The sequence below is a fragment of the Candoia aspera genome, chromosome 3, assembly GCF_035149785.1.
Source record: "Candoia aspera isolate rCanAsp1 chromosome 3, rCanAsp1.hap2, whole genome shotgun sequence".
In the NCBI taxonomy this organism is placed as follows: domain Eukaryota; kingdom Metazoa; phylum Chordata; class Lepidosauria; order Squamata; family Boidae; genus Candoia; species Candoia aspera.
In genome coordinates this window covers 148,291,507-148,312,963 of record NC_086155.1, presented here as the reverse complement: position 1 = coordinate 148,312,963, position 21,457 = coordinate 148,291,507, and positions in this window count along the sequence as shown.

Below are 21,457 nucleotides of genomic sequence, written 5' to 3'. Positions count from 1 at the left end.
AACGTATTTTTGAAAAAAAAGGTATTATGGGGGGGAATTTGTGTATGTGTGTGTATGTGTGTAAGAACAAAAATAAGTTGTCTTTTAAAGTTACATTTTGGGAGCCTTAATGCAATAACTAGGAAAGGAGCATACATTTCTTAATAATAAATCATAAAATAAAATAAAATAAAATTCCAGTAGATTCAATGGGATTTACTCTTAGCTAAGAAGATAGAGTACAGGCAAAATCTATCCTAAAACTAAAAGTAATCAGGAAAATACAGATAGCAACTCATAACAATTCTGTGTCAGTTATTACAAAGAAGAATTGCAACTAGTCCATAAAGCGTACCTGTTAGCAAATGCATACAAAACCCCAACAATAAATGCAACGTATTAGTTACACTTAAGTTAGTGCAAGGCAGGAAAGATTAAATCTATAATGCTAAATAACTAAATTGGAGGAAGGAAATAGGATTGAGTAGGTAAGTGAGCGGTGAGTAGAGGTAGAGACTGCAGGAAGAGATAGGAAGCTCTTCCTGAACCTTGTAGATTATAATATAGCCAGCCCCAGCCCCTAAAAGTTATGAAGTAGCAGGGTGTTATAAAGAAGGGGAAAGAAGGTAGTTTTGAAAAGGAGGCCAAGAGCTAGCTCAGAAACATATATATAAGGCCTTTGGGTGTGGCAAGACAGAAGGGTTGGAACCATCAGGATGGGGTGACATACTCTGCTGGCAGAAACTTTGAATAAGAAAGAAATAGAGGCACAATTAATGAGCCATTCAGGTGTAGGGACAACGCAGCCACCCTGGAAGACATATATGGGGTCCCCTTACCAACCTTTGCCCAGACTGAAGAAGCTGCTGGGACAAGCAGTGAAATGCTTCAACCAAAAAGAAAGAAATCCCGTTGCCATGACTCAACCTACAGACAAAGAAGTAGAGGGGTGCAAAGAACTCCAGAGCATCCATTGACAGCTCAGCCAGCATAGAGGATAAGAAGCTGGAAGTTTCATCCATAAAGGAACCACCCAGTGGATTGCCTAGGAATTAATCAAAACTTGGAGAGTCAAGAGGAGGAGGAGGAGACTGGATTCAGATGAGATACAGTAGACGGGAGCAAGTCCAACCAATTTTATTTATTTATTTATTCATCATATTTTTATTACCACCAATCTTCCCCACTCAGGGGACCCTGGGCAGTTCATAATAAAACAATTCAATAAAATAAATAATAATACCGATAATCAATAAATATAAATATAAAATATAATGAAATCCAAGTAATGCCAGATCTAATTCCACCCAAAGGGGACAAGAGTGGTTCCGGCGGGACTAGGGAACCAACCAACCTCAAGAGTGGCTCTTCCTCTCCCCACTCCAAGCATGATGACAAAACCGGGTCTTCAACTGTTTCCTGAAGTCCAGAAGGGAGGAGGCTAACCTCACTTCCAGGGGAAGGGTGTTCCAAAGGACGGGAGCTGCTGCAGAGAAGGCCCGCCTCCTGGACCCCGCCAGATGGAATTGTCTTGAAGACAGGGTCCGTAGCATGCCCTCTCTGCATGACTGGGTGGGCCGGGTTGATGTAATGGGGATGAGATGGTCCCTTAGGTAACCTGGGCCCATGCCATGTAGAGCTTTAAAGGTAATAATCAACACCTTGAATTGGACCCGGAAGCAGACTGGCACCCAATGCAGCTCACGGAGCAAGGGAGTAATATGTGCTGATCTTGAAGCACCCAAAATTGCCCGTGCAGCTGCATTCTGTACCAGCTGTAGCTTCTGGATACTCTTCAAGGGTAGCCCCATGTAGAGCACATTTTTTGTTGTTTATTCATTCAGTTGCTTCCGATTCTTCGTGACTTCATGGACCAGCCCACGCCAGAGTTTCCTGTCAGTTGTCGCCATCCACAGCTCCCCCAAGGACGAGTGTGTCACCTCTAGAATATCATCCATCCATCTTGCCCTTGGTCAGCCACTCTTCCTTTTGCCTTCTGCTTTCCCTAGCATCGGCATCTTCTCCCAGGGCATGAGTGACCGTTTGAAGGGCCTCTCACTCCAGGAAGGGGCGTAACTGGCGCACAACACGAAGCTGCACAAAGGCCCTTCTGGCCACGACTGCCACCTCAGCAGAGAGGTTGCTATGCAGCAGGGAGGCTGGTATAGCAGCAACACTCCCAACTGCTCTCAGGCACCCAACACTCCCAACTGCTCTCAGGCACCCTACTCACTATGCCCTCCCCCCAGCATTTCTCACTAGGCAACAGGATGCATCACATCCACTACCCCTACCCCCATCTCTCACTCGGGGGGTGAGTGCTCTAACATACCAAATTCACAACTCGGACTCCCCCCTCATCTCTCACACACAGGAAGGGAGCCCCCATTCACATATTAATCCCTACTGTATCCAGTTATTGGGAGGATGGGAGGATTGGGAGGGGATAGCCAAACTCTAATTCAGGCTTATGTCATACAGTGTCCAGCTACTCTGGAGATGTTACAGTCCAGAGATCAAAGGCAATTTTACAGTCCAGAGGTCAATGACTCCTGGCAGTCCCCCCAATGTTGTCATTGATGTAACCACCAGAGGCCTCCAAAAGTCCCAGCAGAATCCAGGGTAAGGCCAAGGTGAAGGCCAGAGCCCATCCCTCCAAGGCACCAATATGCTGCCCTTGTCCTCCCCCACACCCAGCCGAATTGCCGTCACAGGTCTCGCCTGGCTGCCAAGACCAGGCTGCCGCTCTGTCTCCGCCAGGGCCAGCCCGGTGCTCTTCCACTTGTTGTGCAGCTCATTGCACCGCCATGGCCAGCCCCTCCACATGCCGTGCCACTGGGATCAATCTTCTGTTCTGGAATTTGCCGGGGTGGGGCTTGCCGGGGCTTGCTCTTGAGCCACACGGCTACTCAGGAGTAATTCCAGAAGGGCTGGCCCACTGCTCCATCACTCATCACACCTCCAGGACCAAGCTCCAGATTGGAAAGGAGGAGAGAGCTCCAGCAAAGGTGGGAAGTTCCAGGCACAGCCCACAGGCAGTGCTAGAGATAGCAGCTACCACACTGCAGTCGAGAGGACCCAACCTATGAAGGTGGAATCAAGATGCCAGAGAAGATGAGGGGAAAACAGCTATGTGAGACTCTATGCAGAGACTGTGGCATTTGCAAGGGATGGGGAGAGCTGGTTTGGTTTAGTATGTCTTGGACTGTAGAAAACTACTGCATCTTTAAGGAAACTGCTCAGTCTTCTATGTAGAGTTATGACAACTGCTAACTCTGAGCAAGTCTCTATGCCTACAGAGAGGGATTAATTCCCTGTGAGTTAGAATAGAGTTTGCTAAAGTTATTGTTATAACTAGTCTTGATGATATAAATAGAAGATGTTAAAAGCTCACAACTAGAGGTGAGTTATTCCTCTTAGTGGATGCCTTACAAGGGAGGGAAATTGCCCTTAAGGGCTTCCTTCTGCTGTTTGGCAGCTGTCTTGTCTAAAATAAATTCTATGGGAGCTAAAAAAGACTAGGATTGGAAAATCTCTAGACAGAGATCTCAACTCTCAAAGTTGGGACCAGCATATCCTCTACTGCATTGGAGTAGAGGTTATGTAAGTATGGTCAAAGCTACCTAACACTGCAGAACAATTAAAACATGTCAGTTTTCTATATATGCCTATGGGAATTATATTTTTAGTATACATATATGAGTTACAAAAATTGTCTGGGGAAATAGATAAATCTAAGACATTTCCCTGAAGATGTCCTACACAGACACTGTCAGTGTATACATTTTAAGTGTGCACAAGCATGCACACAGAGAATGTACATATTTAACCTCAGACCTAGAGTTAATATCAGGCTTGCCATAAGTGTGTGTCTGGGTGAGCCTTTAAGCTCAGTGTGAGCAGTTGCGAGCTCTTTGGATTTGCATTCCACACTGTCTGCCAAGTTTTTGCCAGTGATCCAAACATAATAAAATTATCCTTTTGTCTTATTACTTGGAGAAAATAAGAAAATTAGAACAAATAGGAATACACTTTTCACAGAATGGCTGTTTCAGGCTATACCTACCCCAGGGATTAAATTACATATCCATTTATAGATAATATTCATCAATACAAGTTTTAATTAGAAAAAGAAATGATTGTGTTGCTGTAAACATGTTGCCCTTCTGTTTATTTTAGAAGAGCATTTTAGGTCAACTTTGACATTCTTCCTTAATTAGGCAGCTCAAGCCCTAGGTGTAATGATCTGTCCATAGCTTTTGCAAATTGATTTATCCTTCAATGATAGCTACTGCTGCTGACTTAAATGTCAGATAGAAATTGCTTTATTTTACTTACGCTCTTTGCTTGCTTTTTGTTTTTTATTACATTTCAGGGAAACAAAGATTTGCTATAAGTTTAATTCAATTGTGACTAAAGTTTACTAGGATCATAACAATTGTGCTTCCATGTTAACTTTTGGAAGCATTTAAAAGTGGGAGAATGAGTGTATGATATAATACTAAACTGGCTATCTTATTTCCCCCCAAAAAAGTCTGAATAGAGAAGGGACATGGCAAGAACTGGATGTGAACAAAATAGGGGGAAAAAAAGCATTTAAGCACCTATCTAAAAATGATATATGTGTATAATAACAGGGTAGATTTTAGTAAACCACATAATCAGGTTACATTTATCTAAGTTGCTTTGCATAATAGTTTTTTGTTTTTTTTTAAACTTCAGCTATGCAATGAAAGCATCAGAATGTCAAACTGTGACTTAACTTTAGAACAGAAGCATATGACTATCCATCCATCCATCCATCCATCCATCCATCCACACACAACATTCTTCATGGTCACTGTTTGCTGGTAGCTTCCATATTTTATTTTCACAGAATTCCACAAAATTGCAAGATAATTAGAATCTGGTTCCCTGTTAATTCCAAGGCCAACTATTTTAAGCTGCAAATTAATCAAGAGAGATTACACTGCTGTAATAGGTCAGTTCTAGACCTATTTTAGTTCTAGTCTTCCTCTTCCTCAGTCTGGGCACTCTCCAGATGTGTGGACTTCCGTTTCTGACAATTGCCTGTCAGATGGTATTGCTGGGAAATCTGGGAGCTAAAGTCCACACATCTGGAGGACACCCAGGCTGGAGAAGGCTATTCTAGAGATGTTGTCAAGACTGTACTTGTGTCCAAATTTAATTTCTATTAATTAAGGAACTCTCTGGTATAAAACATAAAATAAAATTTTCATTGGTGAAAAGCAACTTTCTGCTGGAAAAATGAACTTTTGGATTCAACCCAATATTTTAAAAGCTAGGCCAAATAAGATGCAGGACCAAGGCTAATTCTATAATAGTAACCTATTCATTACTGATAAATGTGACACTCAGCTGAAGCCGAACATGAAGATGGCAATAAATTATTAAAAGTGAGGATGATACTCACTAATAGGCTATTAATATAAAGAGTAACAGCTATATTTTACAGCTAAATACAGGGAAGATTCACTTCCACAAATATTGTCAGTATTTGAATTATCCTTTGAATTATATCTGACAGCATATGAAGTTAGTGTTTCCAGCCATTAATGCTGCATTTTTATTAACTAATGAAAGAAATAAAAAAATAAAATTAGTTTTTTTTGTGGCATTCTACTCTGATTTTAATTATAAGGTGGAAATTACACATTTTTTTTTTAATATTTTGAAAAGGAAATAGAGAATTTGCTGATAGTTGACATCTCTGTGTACTCTGACTTTCCTTCAGAGATTCTTGGAGAACATCACAAATCACATTCCAGAGGTTTTCTTCACTAAAGAATATAAACAGTAATACATTTAAATAAGTCATGGCAATGGGCTTCAAGTAGTACAACAGCTCTATTTTTGTGGTTCTCAGCAGCACCAAAATTCAGTTTCAGATTGCCAATTTTCAGCACCCCATTTTTGCTACTTTTGGAAAAATAAGCCATAACATAGGTGTATTAAGTCTTTGGCAGATTAAAAGATGGAAAGATTTGGCAATATGTACAATAGAGGAATGTTTGCTGAAATTGATAGAACTTGCTGAGATGGCCAAATTGACCCCCTTTGATTAGAGAAAAGACAATATCTTCATTTATTGCTGACTGGAAACCCCTTATGGACGTTTTGTGTAAAACAGAAAAAAAAATGAAGTTATGATCTATGGCTTTGAAGATTAGATAGGATAGATTATAGAAAGAAGAGAGTCACAATGTAACTTTAGAGAAAGGGTAAATCTACAATTATAACTGCTGTAAAGAAGATCAGAAGCCACTTTGTTCTTTCTTTTCCATTTTGCACTTTAGCCTTCTCTTTTATTTCTTCCTATTTCTTTTTTCCTCCTTACTCCATTTTAGTTTAGTTTAGTATTTGCTAATACTAATACTAATACTAATAATTAAGATGGTATCCTTGAGTAAAGGAATTATGAAAATTAATTTCATTCCAAAACAGCTGTACTAGAATTTGTTAGCTTTGATTCAGTTTCCCATGGATTGAACAGAGACAAAGGTTTTAAAATCATAATTATCTGTGCAAGAATAAGTGTGTCCAAATTCTAATATTTCCTCCTTATTCTAATTTCCTACTTGCACTACAGCTACAGGTGCTTATATGCTGCTCCTCAATCAGCATGTTTCTGACAGGGTAAGTTATGAACCTGATAGCATACAATTAAATACAAATGTTGTATTCTCAGAACAGGAATATCTGGGGATTTACTAAGCTTTTGATTTCTCAATTTATCTTTTCAAAAAGATCAGCCTTATACGAATTTTTTACGGATGAATCTTTGTAGTCTCCCTTTTCCTTGATCTCATATGAACTTCCTTCCTTCATTCTGTTAGCCCTGATATATTTTGGAATAGCCATAATTACAACAAACCAATGGTGTAAGATCAATACATTTTATTTATATGTGAAATGCTATATATGAGCTATTTAGTGTAATACCAAAGCCAATGACAATACTGTCATGTTCTTTTTCTGGGCTTAAAAATAAATAAATTCACTGAGGTTTATGAGCTGAGCTGGGCCATGAGTTAAAGTTACTATATGGAGAAACACAAAAGATTTCTTTCAAAATGTTGATTATGCACTGGGCATCCCTGCCATTATTTTTCTGTTGTTGTTTATTCGTTTAGTCGCTTCCGACTCTTCGTGACTTCATGGACCAGCCCAGACCAGAGCTTCCTGTTGGTCGTCAACATCCCCAGCTCCCCCAGGGATGAGTCCGTCACCTCTAGAATATCATCCATCCACCTTGCCCTTGGTCGGCCCCTCTTCCTTTTGCCTTCCACTCTCCCTAGCATCAGCATCTTCTCCAGGGTGTCCTGTCTTCTCATTACGTGGCCAAAATATTTCAGTTTTCCCTTTAATATCATTCCCTCAAGTGAGCAGTCTGGCTTTATTTCCTGGAGTATGGACCGGTTTGATCTTCTTGCAGTCCAAGGCACTCTCAGAATTTTCCTCCAACACCACAGTTCAAAAGCATCGATCTTCCTTCTCTCAGCCTTCCTTATGGTCCAGCTCTCGCAGCCATATGTTACTATGGGGAACACCATTGCTTTAACTATGCGGGCCTTTGTTGTCAGTGTGATGTCTCTGCTCTTAACTATTTTATCGAGATTTGTCATTGCTCTTCTCCCAAGGATTAAGCGTCTTCTGATTTCCTGACTGCAGTCAGCATCTGCAGTAATCTTTGCATCTAGAAATACAAAGTCTTTCACTGCCTCTACGTTTTCTCCCTCTATTTGCCAGTTATCAATCAAGCTGGTTGCCATAATCTTGGTTTTTTTGAGGTTTAGCTGCAAGCCAGCTTTTGCACTTTCTTCTTTCACCTTCATCATAAGGCTCCTCAGTTCCTTTTCGCTTTCAGCCAACAAAGTGGTATCATCTGCATAGCTGAGATTGTTAATGTTTCCTCCAGCAATTTTAACTCCAGCCTTGGATTCCTCAAGCCCAACTTGTCGCATGATGTGTTCTGCATACAAGTTGAATAGGTAGGGTGAGAGTATACAGCCCTGCCGTACTCCTTTCCCAATCTTAAACCAGTCCGTTGTTCCGTTGTCTGTTCCTACTGTTGCTACTTGGTTGTTATACAGATTCTTCAGGAGGCAGACAAGATGACTTGGTATCCCCGTACCACTAAGAACTTGCACCACGACAAGGTAACAATCAATTGCTATCAACCACCTGATGTTGGGCAACTTAGTATATGACCAATCCAAGTTTAGAAAGGCAACTCCTAGTGGAATCAACTCTGACAACTCCTTGTACCAAGGAAGAAGCAGTTTTGTAAAGTCAGAACGGCCACGTCTGTTTTTTACGAAACTGTCCAGATATTCAAATGATCAAAGAGAAAAAAAGGTTGATTAAATTTGGCCTTGAGAAGTGAAATACACTATATTTTTTTTAAAAGCATCCTGCAGAAATCAGGAAACTACTGGAATATATTTGTGGCAGCAACGTTAGAACAGTTTACAGAATATATACATTTTTAAGAATCTTAATTAATGCTGAAATAAAAAGAGATTGAGAAAAAGGCAAAAATTGCAAGGGCTGTTTAAACTTCTGGAGGTTTTGCTTCAATTATACTTTGAAACCATGTCTGTCTGCTCCCCGTTTCTAACAGTGAAAGGAAGCATCCATGTTATATTTCCTCAGTACTGAATGCTTTTGAGTGTCCACTGCACAAGCGCAAAATCCTCTTCTAGGACTTCCTGGTCATCTGTTGGAAGTGGCAGAAGAAGCTTTTTTGCATGCACAAAGCTCAAACAAAAGCTTCTTCTAGCTATCAGAACTACGGAGAACTATTGAGACAAACTAGGTTTCCTCTTTGCATTGTCAAGGCTAATCCAAACTGCTTTGCGCAGGCCTAAAAGTGATGGTCATGATAGCATAGTACTTACTCATAACAATATGAACTACAGATCTGTGCCTAAAAATTACGACTCAGAAACGGATAACACCAAAATATTTAAAGCACAATAAATTCAGAAAAATGAGTTTTATATTCCAGGTTTGCATAGACACCAGATAATCTGAAAACAAAGTTTTTTTTTCAAATAACCAAAGCTATAATACAGCCTTCTCCAATTTGGACAACCTCCAATGTGTGGATGTAAACATTCCGAAAACTGCTGATACGCAGAGATTTGGAGGTTCCTAGGGAGGTTTGCTCTAAAATAGGAATTGGTAAAAGCACACTACAGGAAGGAAGGAAGGAAGGAAGGAAGGAAGGAAGGAAGGAAGGAAGGAAGGAAGGAAGGAAGGAAGGAAGGAAGGAAGGAAGGAAGGAAGGAAGGAAGGAAGGAAGGAAGGAAGGAAGGAAGGAAGGAAATATGTACTGTACATAGTTCTGTAGAATTATAAAACAAATACTGAAATGTAAAAGTCACCGGCTCCTTTATTACTGAAGCATGGGACTAAATTAAAGTAGATAGTATTATGATCCATAGCTCTCTTTAAGTTGTCAAAAATTAAATAGAATCCAGTGTGGACATCTTCAATGAATGCTAAGGAAAATGCATTGATAGTCTTTATAAGACAATAAATTTTCAGAGGGTTCATGTTGAAATGATTTGACAAGGGCAGCATGTGTGTCCCTGGTTAGAAAGATTGGAACCTACATATAGAAACCTAAATTGAATTGATTTTGAACTCCCCTTATCTTAAAATGTTTTAGAAATAGGAAAGTTTTTATGATTTATTTCTTGAAAGCCATAAAGTCCCTTGCTGACAAAATGCTGCTGCAATGCATGCCTGTTAACCCCATGTTCAGCCAAGTGGCTGTAAATCCATTCCTCCCCCCACAAACATGTTTAGAACTAAATGAAATAACATTTCTGTCCATAATCCTGACTTGTGTATATGATCTGTGATTGTGTGTATAGTGCCCCACAAATAAATTCAGTAACCAAAGCTGGTTGTTTAGGGCCCTATGTGGAACTGAAAGGATCCACGTCTTTCTGAATTCCGAAAGTATCTGTAATTGTTACAGTGTGAGATGACTCTTCCTTTCCCCTGCAAATTAAAGGAACACATTTATCCACACAAAAACCATCACAAGTTGTGGCTTTGCTACTTCACAGTTGAAAAGCAGTGCTTGAGTTTGCATGAGATAAGTTGGTCCACTGAGCACCTTGTATTTGCATATTAGGTTGCATATTAGGTTGTGCAAACCTAACCAATTTTAGCTCGTATTAAAAAGCTAAGCAGAATCAGAACTGGCTATTATCAGAAGGAAGAGAACAATGAAATCCCAGAGCTAGATGGGGAAAGCTGGAACATTCTGGAAGCAGACAATGGTAAACAACTATTTTATTATTGTGAATATGGATATATATGTGCAGTCATCAGAAGTTAAGATCAAAATCTTTCCTTTTTATCCTGCACACTAGGGGTTGTAACATGCAGAGCACATGTTACATCTGCTACCTTGCTAGCTCCCTTTGACTAGGATGGGAAATAAAGAGCCATCTTTTCTTTTTCCTTTCCATTTCATGGTTTTGTGGCTGTTTTACTTCCTGCTTAATGCAATGAGAAAGAAAGTAAACACACCAGATCCAGAGATGGCATCATTTTGGGCCCAACCCATGCATGTCTCAGAAGATGCTGGGGTTTTGTACTTTCCATGTCTAAGCCCAATAATTCATGGAGTGGCTTGTAATGGGCCTACCAAGGTCTTTCTATGCTGATGGAGCTTGCTGCACATACATTCAAGTCTTTGTGGTGCAAGTCCCTCAGCCAGCTTTGTGGGAAGTCAAACATTGCTTCCTAACCATAACAATATATATTTTATGTGTATGTTTTGAAAGGGGTCCCACCTGCCACCTGCCATCCCCAGCTGTTGCATCCTCTCCACAATGATGATGAGTTGTCTATAATCAGTTAAGAACTTTATCATAAAAAAAAAAAAGTGAAATGAACTGAAGGATTTCACCTTTTCCTCCTCAGGGGTAGAGATGTACATTCCAAAGAATGCTGATAGGGATAAAAGCACCAAAAATGTATACACTATTATTCAGACTTTGATAAAGGCCGTATCTCATTACACAATAGAAAAACACACAGAGAGACACAACCAGATGTACACAGCTCTGTTTTTTTTAATGTTTATTCTTATTGCCCACATTTATATACTCATCCAATTTATTTATTTGTTTGGAAAGGTACTGCCTGTAAGGCAGCTTACAATTATGCCAAATCAACCCAATAAAGCAATTATAATGATTCATAATTCAACAGAAAATCAGGTTCAAAAAACCCATCAAAATGAAAATAGCAAGAACTATTACAGTCTGCTCACAGAAATGCAACAATTTAATAGTTGTAGTGGTAGTGGTAATAGTAATGGTAGAAATGATTAGATCTTCTAACTTATAGCAATCTGTTTGTCTCCTGAAGACTGACTGGCTATGAATATTTAGATTCAGTCGAGTAAGTGTAAGCAACACTGTCACACCTTAATTCAGAAATTGGTTACAAACTTAACATTATTTAAAAATGTCTCTGTGTGTGCCTGTGCGCACCCATATGCACATGTGCATGAGCATGAGCACACCTAATTTAATGCATTACATTTATTGATAGCAGGGTGAACTACTGTATTTAACTAGACAGATAACACCAAGTCAGTCACATTAAAGCGGCATCTGGCTAATATAATATGGTCCCATAATTCATTTTTAACTTTCCCTAATTGCCTCCGTCATTTCATTATCACAAATATTAGGTATCTGAAGAAAGGACCAGTCATTCTTTTGACTAAGGATTCCAGCATGGGTGCAGACATGCTAATCTAATTATAAAGGTAGTGAAGCCGAACGGCTGCATTTTCTCATACTTAGCATTCACAAGTCAGGTCCCAGCAGATGTGCTGTGAAATTAATTTCCTCTGGTGTAACCAGAAACTCTCTGTTATGCAATTTCCATTTCACAGATGATAACCTATTATCACTTTATTCAAGGAAAATGTGTTAATAGCCACAAGGAAAATTGAATTATTCATATTTGCTCATTTCTATTCTGAAGCGCACTCTTCTCTTTTCATGCATTGGGAGAAGGCTAATGTAAACATGACCAGATCTTTGTAAATTGGCTTGTAGAAGAGGCTGTTAGCAGACTGCCTGGGGACTGATCCGGGATGGGGATAATGGCTGATATCTGTGAAGTACAGCATGTGGAAGGCAGGCTGTTACCAGGTGGTGATATGAACTAATGTGAGCCAGGTCAAAAAACATCAGCTGTTAATTCAGAACTTGAACAACATTGTAATACTGTACACTTGGAAAGCAAAGCAGTGTGTAACAAGTGGCTACAGCTCAGAAAGGGTGACGTTCTTGGGTGGTGTGTATCTTCACCAGTCAAGCTCTACTGAAAGTGACAGACAGATGGCCAGGTGGATTTAAGCATGTGATAACCATCATTCTAGAAGTACAACTGTACAGCTCAGGCATATCAAGAGGCAAGAAGTAGACCCAATTGACATGCAGGCACCTTCAGATGCGCAATAATTTACTCAGAAACCAATCACTCCCAGGGCGCCTTTATTCTTTAATGGCATGGAAATTCTCTCTTTCCCCCTTCCTCTCCCCCCTCTTTCTCTCTCACTCACTTTTGTTCATTCATACACAAAGGCACTCTGACAGATTGCTATCAGTATGTTTTCAACAACTCAGATTGAGCTACCATTTTGTTCCAATTAAAGACATAAAAAAGAAGGATCATCTAGTTTGCCCCTCAGTTATTCATATTGTTATTCTTAGCATAAGCTTCCGAGAGAGAGAGAGAGAGAGAGAGAGAGAGAGAGAGAGAGAGAGAGAGAGAGAGAGAGAGAGAGGCATAATTTCAGCTATCTGCCCTCCATATATTTCTAATTTGTTGCTTATTCTTCTGAATGTTTGAAATGGGCATTCTTCAAAACAGTATCCTTAGTGTTATTAACAAATTCTTTTTGCTAACCTGTTGTTTTGCATTCTTCTTTCTAGGTCAGACAGAGGTTGTTAGAACTTGCTGCAGAGAAGTTCAGCCTTGATTTTAACTAGAGATATTTTCCCTTTAGTATAGAATGATCTTGACAAGCCACTATTCCTCTCAACTAGGAAAAAAAAGAAGTGGTCCATACGAATTGGCTTTCCCTCAGTGAATGTAGCCTATTTCTCTCTGACTTTCCCCCTTGCCTGTCTGAAATTGTGCAGCACCTGGTATCTCCTGCCATGTCAGTATATAATGGGGCCATGAAATTATTTTGAGAGGTAGAGCAAAAACAAACCTCACAAACTTTTGCCTCCTTAATGGGAAAGGTACAATAATGATAAATTACATAGCTAGCAATTTGTTAACCTTTCCTGAACTAGGAATGCAGTCATGAAAGCATATGGACACTTAGCTCTCACATGACTTTCCAGTAGGACAAATACTATCATCAAGAAAAGTATTGAGTTAATCTTTGGGCTATCTGGGACATGGAAAAATGTCAATAGGTAGACCCTTGCCCTTATTAAAAAAACAAACAAAATAAAACCTAGGGGGAAAACCACCTATTTAAGAAAACATAAGTTAAAAGTAAAAGAAAAAAGTTCTGCTAGTTTTTGAACTGACAGCCTACTCAGTGCTGAGCAAAGACTTTAACCGCTATGCTATTTCAGCAGTTCTAAGAAAAGAAATATAGAAACATTAGAGTGCATGATAAGCATTAGGTCATTTGAAGGAGTGGCCCTTCTGCAACGTACCAAATGGACTATTGAGGTTAGCCTGCAACAAACTGAAGCTTTGTAGCCCAAATGGACAGGAGCCCTTGAGGCAAGGTAACAAGGAAAATATATATTTAAGAAGTGGGGCAGAGAAACAGCCTGAGGTCATTTTGAAGTTGAGTGGGATTCATAGGGGACAACATCATCTGTTTCTACCCTCCAGAAACAATTGCCTGCTCTTTTGGTGTTGGGCAAATAAGCACCAAAACAGCATCAGAAAGTGCAGGTAAGCCCTTAGCTCAAGAGAAGATGCATAGAATGATTCTTTCTACTATGAAATGTTGTGTTCACAAATGTTCACAACTTTTTCTATTTCTTCTTCTTTCATTGGTAGGAAAAAACACTAGATTGGTCAGTAGAGATGAGAACACAAACTAGCAATCACTAGTTATGACTGGTAGAATCTGCTGCCTAATGTTATAATGATAGAGCTGACTCTGCTTTCTGTCTGCTCAGATTAGGACAGGGAATGAGCCAGTGTTCTTGCCAGAGTTTGCTCTAATGTAGTGGATCTGTGCTTTTCTGCCATTTCATACTTCCATCATGAAATACATTTCTGACCTTTCCCAGAATATGTGGATACAAACAAACAGAGTTGCCATATATGGGCTCTAAAATCTGATGATCACTAGAAGATAGCAAAAATTTTATGTCTTCTGTATCTTTTACCTGCCATCTACTGGTCATCTGGATTTTTGCAGCTCATAAATGGTAGTTTTGTAAGAGAAGACAAGGAATCATTAAAAGCAGGCTATTTTCTGGTCCCCACTGCCACCCCATCCATCCATCCATCCATCCATCCATCCATCCACTCATGGGCTTTTACTGTAGTATTTCAGCTAGAATTTTAAAATCACTTTGCTTCTTTTCTGTTAATATGAGGTTTGTGGGAAATATCACAGCCTATGGGAGGCTAAGCTTTTCATTCCAGTCAGGTTTCATGCTGACACTTGTGGAAAAAAGCCAGCTTTTCAAATAGAAACCACTTTGTGTCTGATTGCGGCAATCCAATGTAATCTTCTTGGATCTAATCGGAATAAAATGGTGAGATCTTAAATGTCTCTTTTGCAATAATTGTAAGCATCTTCAAGATCCCTAGAGTCACTTGATCTCTCTGTAGGTTGAGAGTTGTGTGGGAAATTATCAGTACAGTCTGTATGTCATGTTCACTGTTTCAATGTACAGTATACATCGTAACGTTTCACATGCCATGGCGCTGATGCGCATTTCTGTTTGGGAGGGAGCTGCTGTGAGACCTTGTACCAAGGTTCATTACAATGGAATGTGTTTGGGTTATGTTCTCTGTTCAAGGCCTTTTCCCGCAGACCATCAGAAACCGTTAGGAGCACCTGGGATTGTGAACTTGGAAAGATTCTACGGGGGGGGAGGGATTTCATTTGCACCGAGGGTTTTTAGTTTGCATTTGGTGCGCTTTTATCATTCTCAGCTTTCTCTGTGATCCTGCATACTATTCTTTAATAAATCAGATATCTTTGAATTCCTGCTCATGAGTCTGACAGTGTTTTAGAATAGGCAACCATTACACTGTATTCAGAAGTTAACACCATCAATTTTAATGAGTTTATTCTTGAGTAAACATAAAAGACTATACCTTCAATCAAGAAGGAGTAGCGTATTAATAAAAATAATAATAAAAACATTGGGAACTTTTATTTTGGCAGTTATACGTATCTTTCAAAGAGAGATGGGCAACTTTCTGATGGCCAGGAACCACATTTAATATTTTTGGGGTAACTGAGGATATCAGTAGATGGGGTGATTATATAAAGTGGGTGGATGAGGATACATGATTACTGCTTTTAAAAACTGCAGGACTAAAAGGAGGATACTCTAAACTTAAAAACAATATTCCATTTTTTTTTAAAGTTCACTAATTTATTCACAGGGAGTCTCTATATCTCTATCTCTTTAGAGAACTAATTATGAAAAAACTGAATAGTAACACAGACATAAAGTATTAGAATCCTTCAAGAATTCAAAGTTTCATTTTTCATCCTGCACTAAGCTATTACTTGAGCCCTAGATATGCCCAAGAAGTTTGTTTTGTTTTATTTTTCTTTGGACGAGACTACTGAAGTTATCTAACAGCCCTTATCCTGGCAGGGCAGAAGTATGGTTAGAAAAACGTTTGCTTGTCTTCTAGCTCTTTTATTTTTTTTAAAACCCCTCCCTTCTATATCAAGCAATGGAAAGAAGTTAATTTAGATCAGATTGAGGGCTGGTTTATATTTCTCTTTACTGGGAACATGATTTGAGGGCTAGCAAAAGTTGGGATCCAAACACATCTCTCATACACATATTTCTGGTAACTACTAATATAGACTGAGAATGTCACAGTAGATAATATATTTACTGATTTTATTGGAAGCCTGATATATATGTAACTTCTTGTATGATATTTCTGTCTATCTTTCTGTAATAATGTATAGCAAGTTATTGTGCATTATATCATAGAAAATGAATCCCTAGTTGTGTCTAAATAGTTTCTCTAGCAAGTTTTCCTGTAATAATCCAGAAAAGGCTGCCCATTGCAGAAAAACTAATTGCCTGTACTTGTTTTATCAGTACCCATCTGTTCTTTGAGAGCCAGTTTGGTGTAGTGGTTAAGGCACTGGGCTAGAAACTGGGAGATGTGAGTTCTAGTCCTGCCTGAGGCACAAAGCCAGCTGGGTGACCTTGGGCCAGTCACTCTCTCTCAGCCCTAAGAAGAAGGCAAGCCACTTCTGAAAAATCTTGCTAAGAAAACTGCAGGGACTTGTCCAGGAAGTCTCTGAGAATCGGACACGATTGAATGGATTAAAAAAAAAATCTGTGCTTTGGGTCATCTTTACTTATTTGCTTTGCAAACCATTACATCCCATCCTTCTTCCCAATACCTCAGAGCACCATCTATTCTATCAGATAGCCTCCCATCTACACACTCATCAAGTTCAGCCTCTGCAACTTTTCAGAATGGAACTAGTTCCATCTTCAGCTGTTTGTTTGCACACACAGACAAGCAACATCCTTCATTCTCAGAATTGTAAAAGTTATATTAAAGACATGCTTCTAAGCATTGAGAATCACCAATCACCCAAGTATCAGAGATCATTCTGCAGGTATAGGCATATCAAAGAAGGAAACAGCCAAATTACACATAGGGATTTCAGATCACTCTTATTTTATTAGCTCTACTCTGGAAAAGCTTACCTAATGCTCAAAGGTCTGGGAAATCTGAGAGGACCTTTTTGCTCTGAAAGACTAGTTCCACATTTATTAAATAACTAAATCAGTCTTCTGTTGTATAGCAAAGGTACTTCTTTTTTTCTCTTCTAGCAGTAAAGGCCCAAACTAAATTTAACTTTCATAATGGAGTCTTGATATTTTTGTTTACAGTTGCAGATAAAGAACAAAGCTTTGCTTACAATTAAATCTTCATGGTTTGGTTCTGACTGATTCAGTTAAGAGGTTTTTTTTAAAAATTATTATTAGTAACTTGTTTGTAGGTGCAATGTGCATCAAACACAGAAAGAAAGTGCATCACTGTTCCTTTCACCAGAGCCCACTCATCTGTTGCTCACTAAAAATCTGTATGTTTATCCCGGACTTCTCTAAATCCACATCAGCAACTGATCATGGATAGTTGCTCTGTGCAGTTGGAACCAAGTACATGGGAGTACCTGTGGGTAATCAGCTGCTTATCCATAGTTATTTGTTTGCAATGCCCATGATCAAGGCAGCTCTGGTGCTATGTTTTAGCATAGCAAACATGATACAGTATTTGGGATGTTGGAATAGGATTAAGGAGATTCAATCAAATCAAATTTTTTTCATTACAGTTAATGAGCAGCAAGGTTTAAAAAAAAAAAAACACTACAGAAAGGACAACCAAATGCAACAAAGACAGTGTAAAGATCAGTATCTGGGTCAAACTGCCCAGAGTCACTGGGAGTCACACGGTATATAAATTTAATAAACAAACATCTAAAAATTAATATTTACTGTTTGTACTTGCATGAAAGCTCATCTGCAGATAAGCCGACCCACAAATTTTTAATCAAAATACCATGAAAAATGCTCCACTTGCAGATAAGCCAACCCTCAAAATTTTTGTATATTTTAATTTTCACAATTAGCTTACTCATGGGTGGCACATTTTTCATGGTATTTTGGTTTCCCTCTATATGCTTCCCTCCCTCTAATGATCCTAGTTAAACTTAGATTTTTCTCATCTGTCTAAACTATGGATATAACAAAGTGCCATTTGATATTGTATGTGTGCACATGCCACGTGTATGCCAAACATGATAATGCAATGTTCCTAAAGAAAAGCAAACTATAAATTGAAAAATAAGGAATAAAACTGTAATTACTCTTTTCATTTTTGCGTATCATATTAATGTAATTTAATTATTGAGCAGCCAGCCAGAATCTTATAGATATTCAATCAAAAGGCATAAGATACTTAATTCCAAACATAGTTTAAAAACACAAAATTCTTCGCAGTTTAAAGTGGAAAATCATTTTTCTTTATCTGAAAGTGACAAATGCTTGCGGCTTTCTAACTGAAGTAAGATACTCAGAAAATGTAGCATACATGCATGCATAAAGGAAAGGAATGACTTGATATATACTGAGTTGGGACAGATCTTGAGGCAAAATACCATGGAGGAAGTAGAAACACTGAGGGGAAGAAATACCCTCAGTTGGAAACTGAGAGGGAGAAGATTATTCATGGAGCTACATTTACCAATTTCTCTGGTTGCCCTTTGGCAAAGCATCCCAGGGAGAGATCAGCAACTGCAAAATTCCTTCTACCTCCAGGCCAACTGGACAATGAAGTGTGACTTTTTGGTCCTTCTGATTTTGGTTGTTTTGTCTTGTTAAATGTTCCCTCCGGGCTGAAAGAAGGAAAATAGCTTCCAGTTAAGCCTGGATGTTGGGGGAGCTGAGTCCATTCCAGGGACCAAAGGAGTTAGCATCTGGCAGAATCATAGCTACCCCTGCCTCATCTCCCAAAATATTCTATTTCAGGACCTTCCACTAATGGAAACACATGAAGCTTCCTATGGAATCTGTGTGGGCTCTAGTGCAGACATGCCCCATTTCTACTCCAGGATAACCATCTTTAGTGGACCTTCAGGAAGAATTGGGAGTATGTTGCCCTTCAAATGTTCTTGAGCTTAGCAGCCAGAGCTAGTCTGGTAAATGGTAAGGGATGCTGGGAGCTTTAGCTCAGCAACATAGAGAGGCCCAGGGTTGCCATTTCTACCCTACTGGAGTAAAAAAATCCAAATAAAGATTCTGAGATAATAAGGTAGGGAATTCTGCACTGCCTATAAAGTCTCTCCTATTTTAATGGATTTAATTTAGACATTTTCATTGTACCTACAAGGGCACAAAGCAGGCTACAGATTTTTTTTAATGTAATGGTAAAATAATTTCACAATTCAAATAAAAATTACATCCCTTAATGAACTATTCATAAAAATATACAACATATTAGCCAAATGTAGTCTAAAATATTTTTAAAATATTTGTTTAATACACAATATACTATATATCTTGATTTTACATAAATAACACACACACATATAACAGATAACAACACACATATATTACATTCGATATATATCAATTTCCATAAAAAATTCCCTTCTCACCCCTATGGGTGGTATGTGTCTTCCTCAACCTCAGGTCCTCTGCCAGAGGCCTGGGAGTTTGAGGGTTCTGCACAGTATCTCAGCTGTTCCTAGCACTGCACTCTTCTGGACAGAGAGCTATATTGTTGTTCCTGGCATCTGTTGGAGCCACTCTCTCAGCTTAGGAGTCACAGCCCCTAGTGTTCCTATCACCACTGGGCCAATTTGGCCTTTACTTTCTATACCCTCTCTAGTTCTTCCTTCAGGCCCTGGTACTTTTCCAGCTTCTCATACTCCTTCTTTCTGATGTTGCTGTCACTTGGCACTGCTACATCTATCACCACCGCTGTCTTCTGGTCCTTGTCTACTACTACAACGTCTGGTTGATGGACAGTACCTGCCTGTCCATCTGGACCTGGAAGTCCCACAGGATCTTAGCCCTGCTATTTTCCACAACCTTCTGCAGAATCTCCCATCTGGACTTGGAAGGGTCTAGCCCATACGCTGTGCAGATGTTCCTGTAGACAATGCCAGCTACTTGGTTGTACCGTTCAGTGTATGAGGTTCCTGCCTGCATCTTACTTAAAAGAGACAATGAGACAAGAGACCAGAGAACCTGGAACATACATACATACAAATTTATCCACAGTCATATATATTCCTATTTAGCAAATTCCTATTTAGGAAATCCAGTCAGAAGTATATGATACGGAACTTAAAAATTATTTATTCACTTAACAATTATATCATAAATTCAATTCATTCATAAGTAAGTGGATAGCTATATGTTTTTGAAGTTTTAGAAAAGTCCAATTAAATACTCTAGTGAAGAGATGGGTCAATGGGATGGGGGCCATACCAAATTCTTGATGGGGTGCATTTCACAGCAGAGCAACTGGAGGCTATCTCCACCAGAAACAAACTTCTGATAACAGAGGTTTCTTCAAAAAGGTCTCTCCTGTACATCTTGTTGGGCCCTAAACTCTTTCAGGCTTTGCAGGTTAATGCCAACAACCTTAAATTATGCCCAGTAAACAACTGGCAATCGAGGTAGCTCTTTCAGTATAGACATTATTTGATCTCTGTATCTTATACTGGTCACCAAATCTTATTTGCTCAGAATGCTTGCAAACAGGCATATTAGACTTAATTGTGCAAACGTGCTCCTTGCCATAGCTGCTACCTGTGGGCACTTCCAGACTGCCGAACTACTTTTTCAGGGAGATTGCAACCCATATAAGACATGCTGAACCTGAGTCCTTGAGTGCAATTTCCTGTTTATCAACAGCACTTCTATTTTATCTGAATTTATTTTCAGATCTTTTTCTTTCATCCAGCTCACTATCAAGAGTAGGCAAAAAAAAAATCAAGAGTAGACAATGTTTGGAGATACTAATGGCTGCCTTTGTGTTATATAATATGGAGCACTTAAGTTGGTGTCATCAGTATATCGATGGGTCCACACTTCAAAGCCCAATGTCCTCCAGTAGAAGTTGCATGAAATTATTAAACAGTATGTAATGGAGCTTTTTGGGACACCATAGGTATTGTTCAGTAATCTTCTAGCAACAATTTTCGGATGCAGTTCAATGGGAAAAAATGAATCATTGCAAACCAGGGCCTCCAAATCCAATCCCATTAGATGTCTCAGAAAAATACCACTCTCAATGGCACTGAACACTACTGAGAGATCCAATGGAGCTATCAGGCCTACACTCCTCTCATCCAATTTCTGGTAGAGAACATCCAAGGAGACAACATTTATCTCAGTATTATATTTCACCCAACAGCCCCACTGAAATGGATCCAGATGATCACCATCATTCAGAAGCCTCTGGAGTTTAACAGCTATGTCAAAATGATGCCTCCATATCCAATCCTGATTTTTCAGAAAAATACCATGCTCAATGGCACTGAAAGCCAGTGAGAGTTGGATATATTTTCCTGAAGAGTGACCAGTTTACATGCCCACAATGAGTGTGGTGGACATAATATGCCTTGACTCAGCATAATATTTGACAAAAAACTCCTATGAGATTCTAGTAGAGAAGATGGGAAAATGTGGGCTGG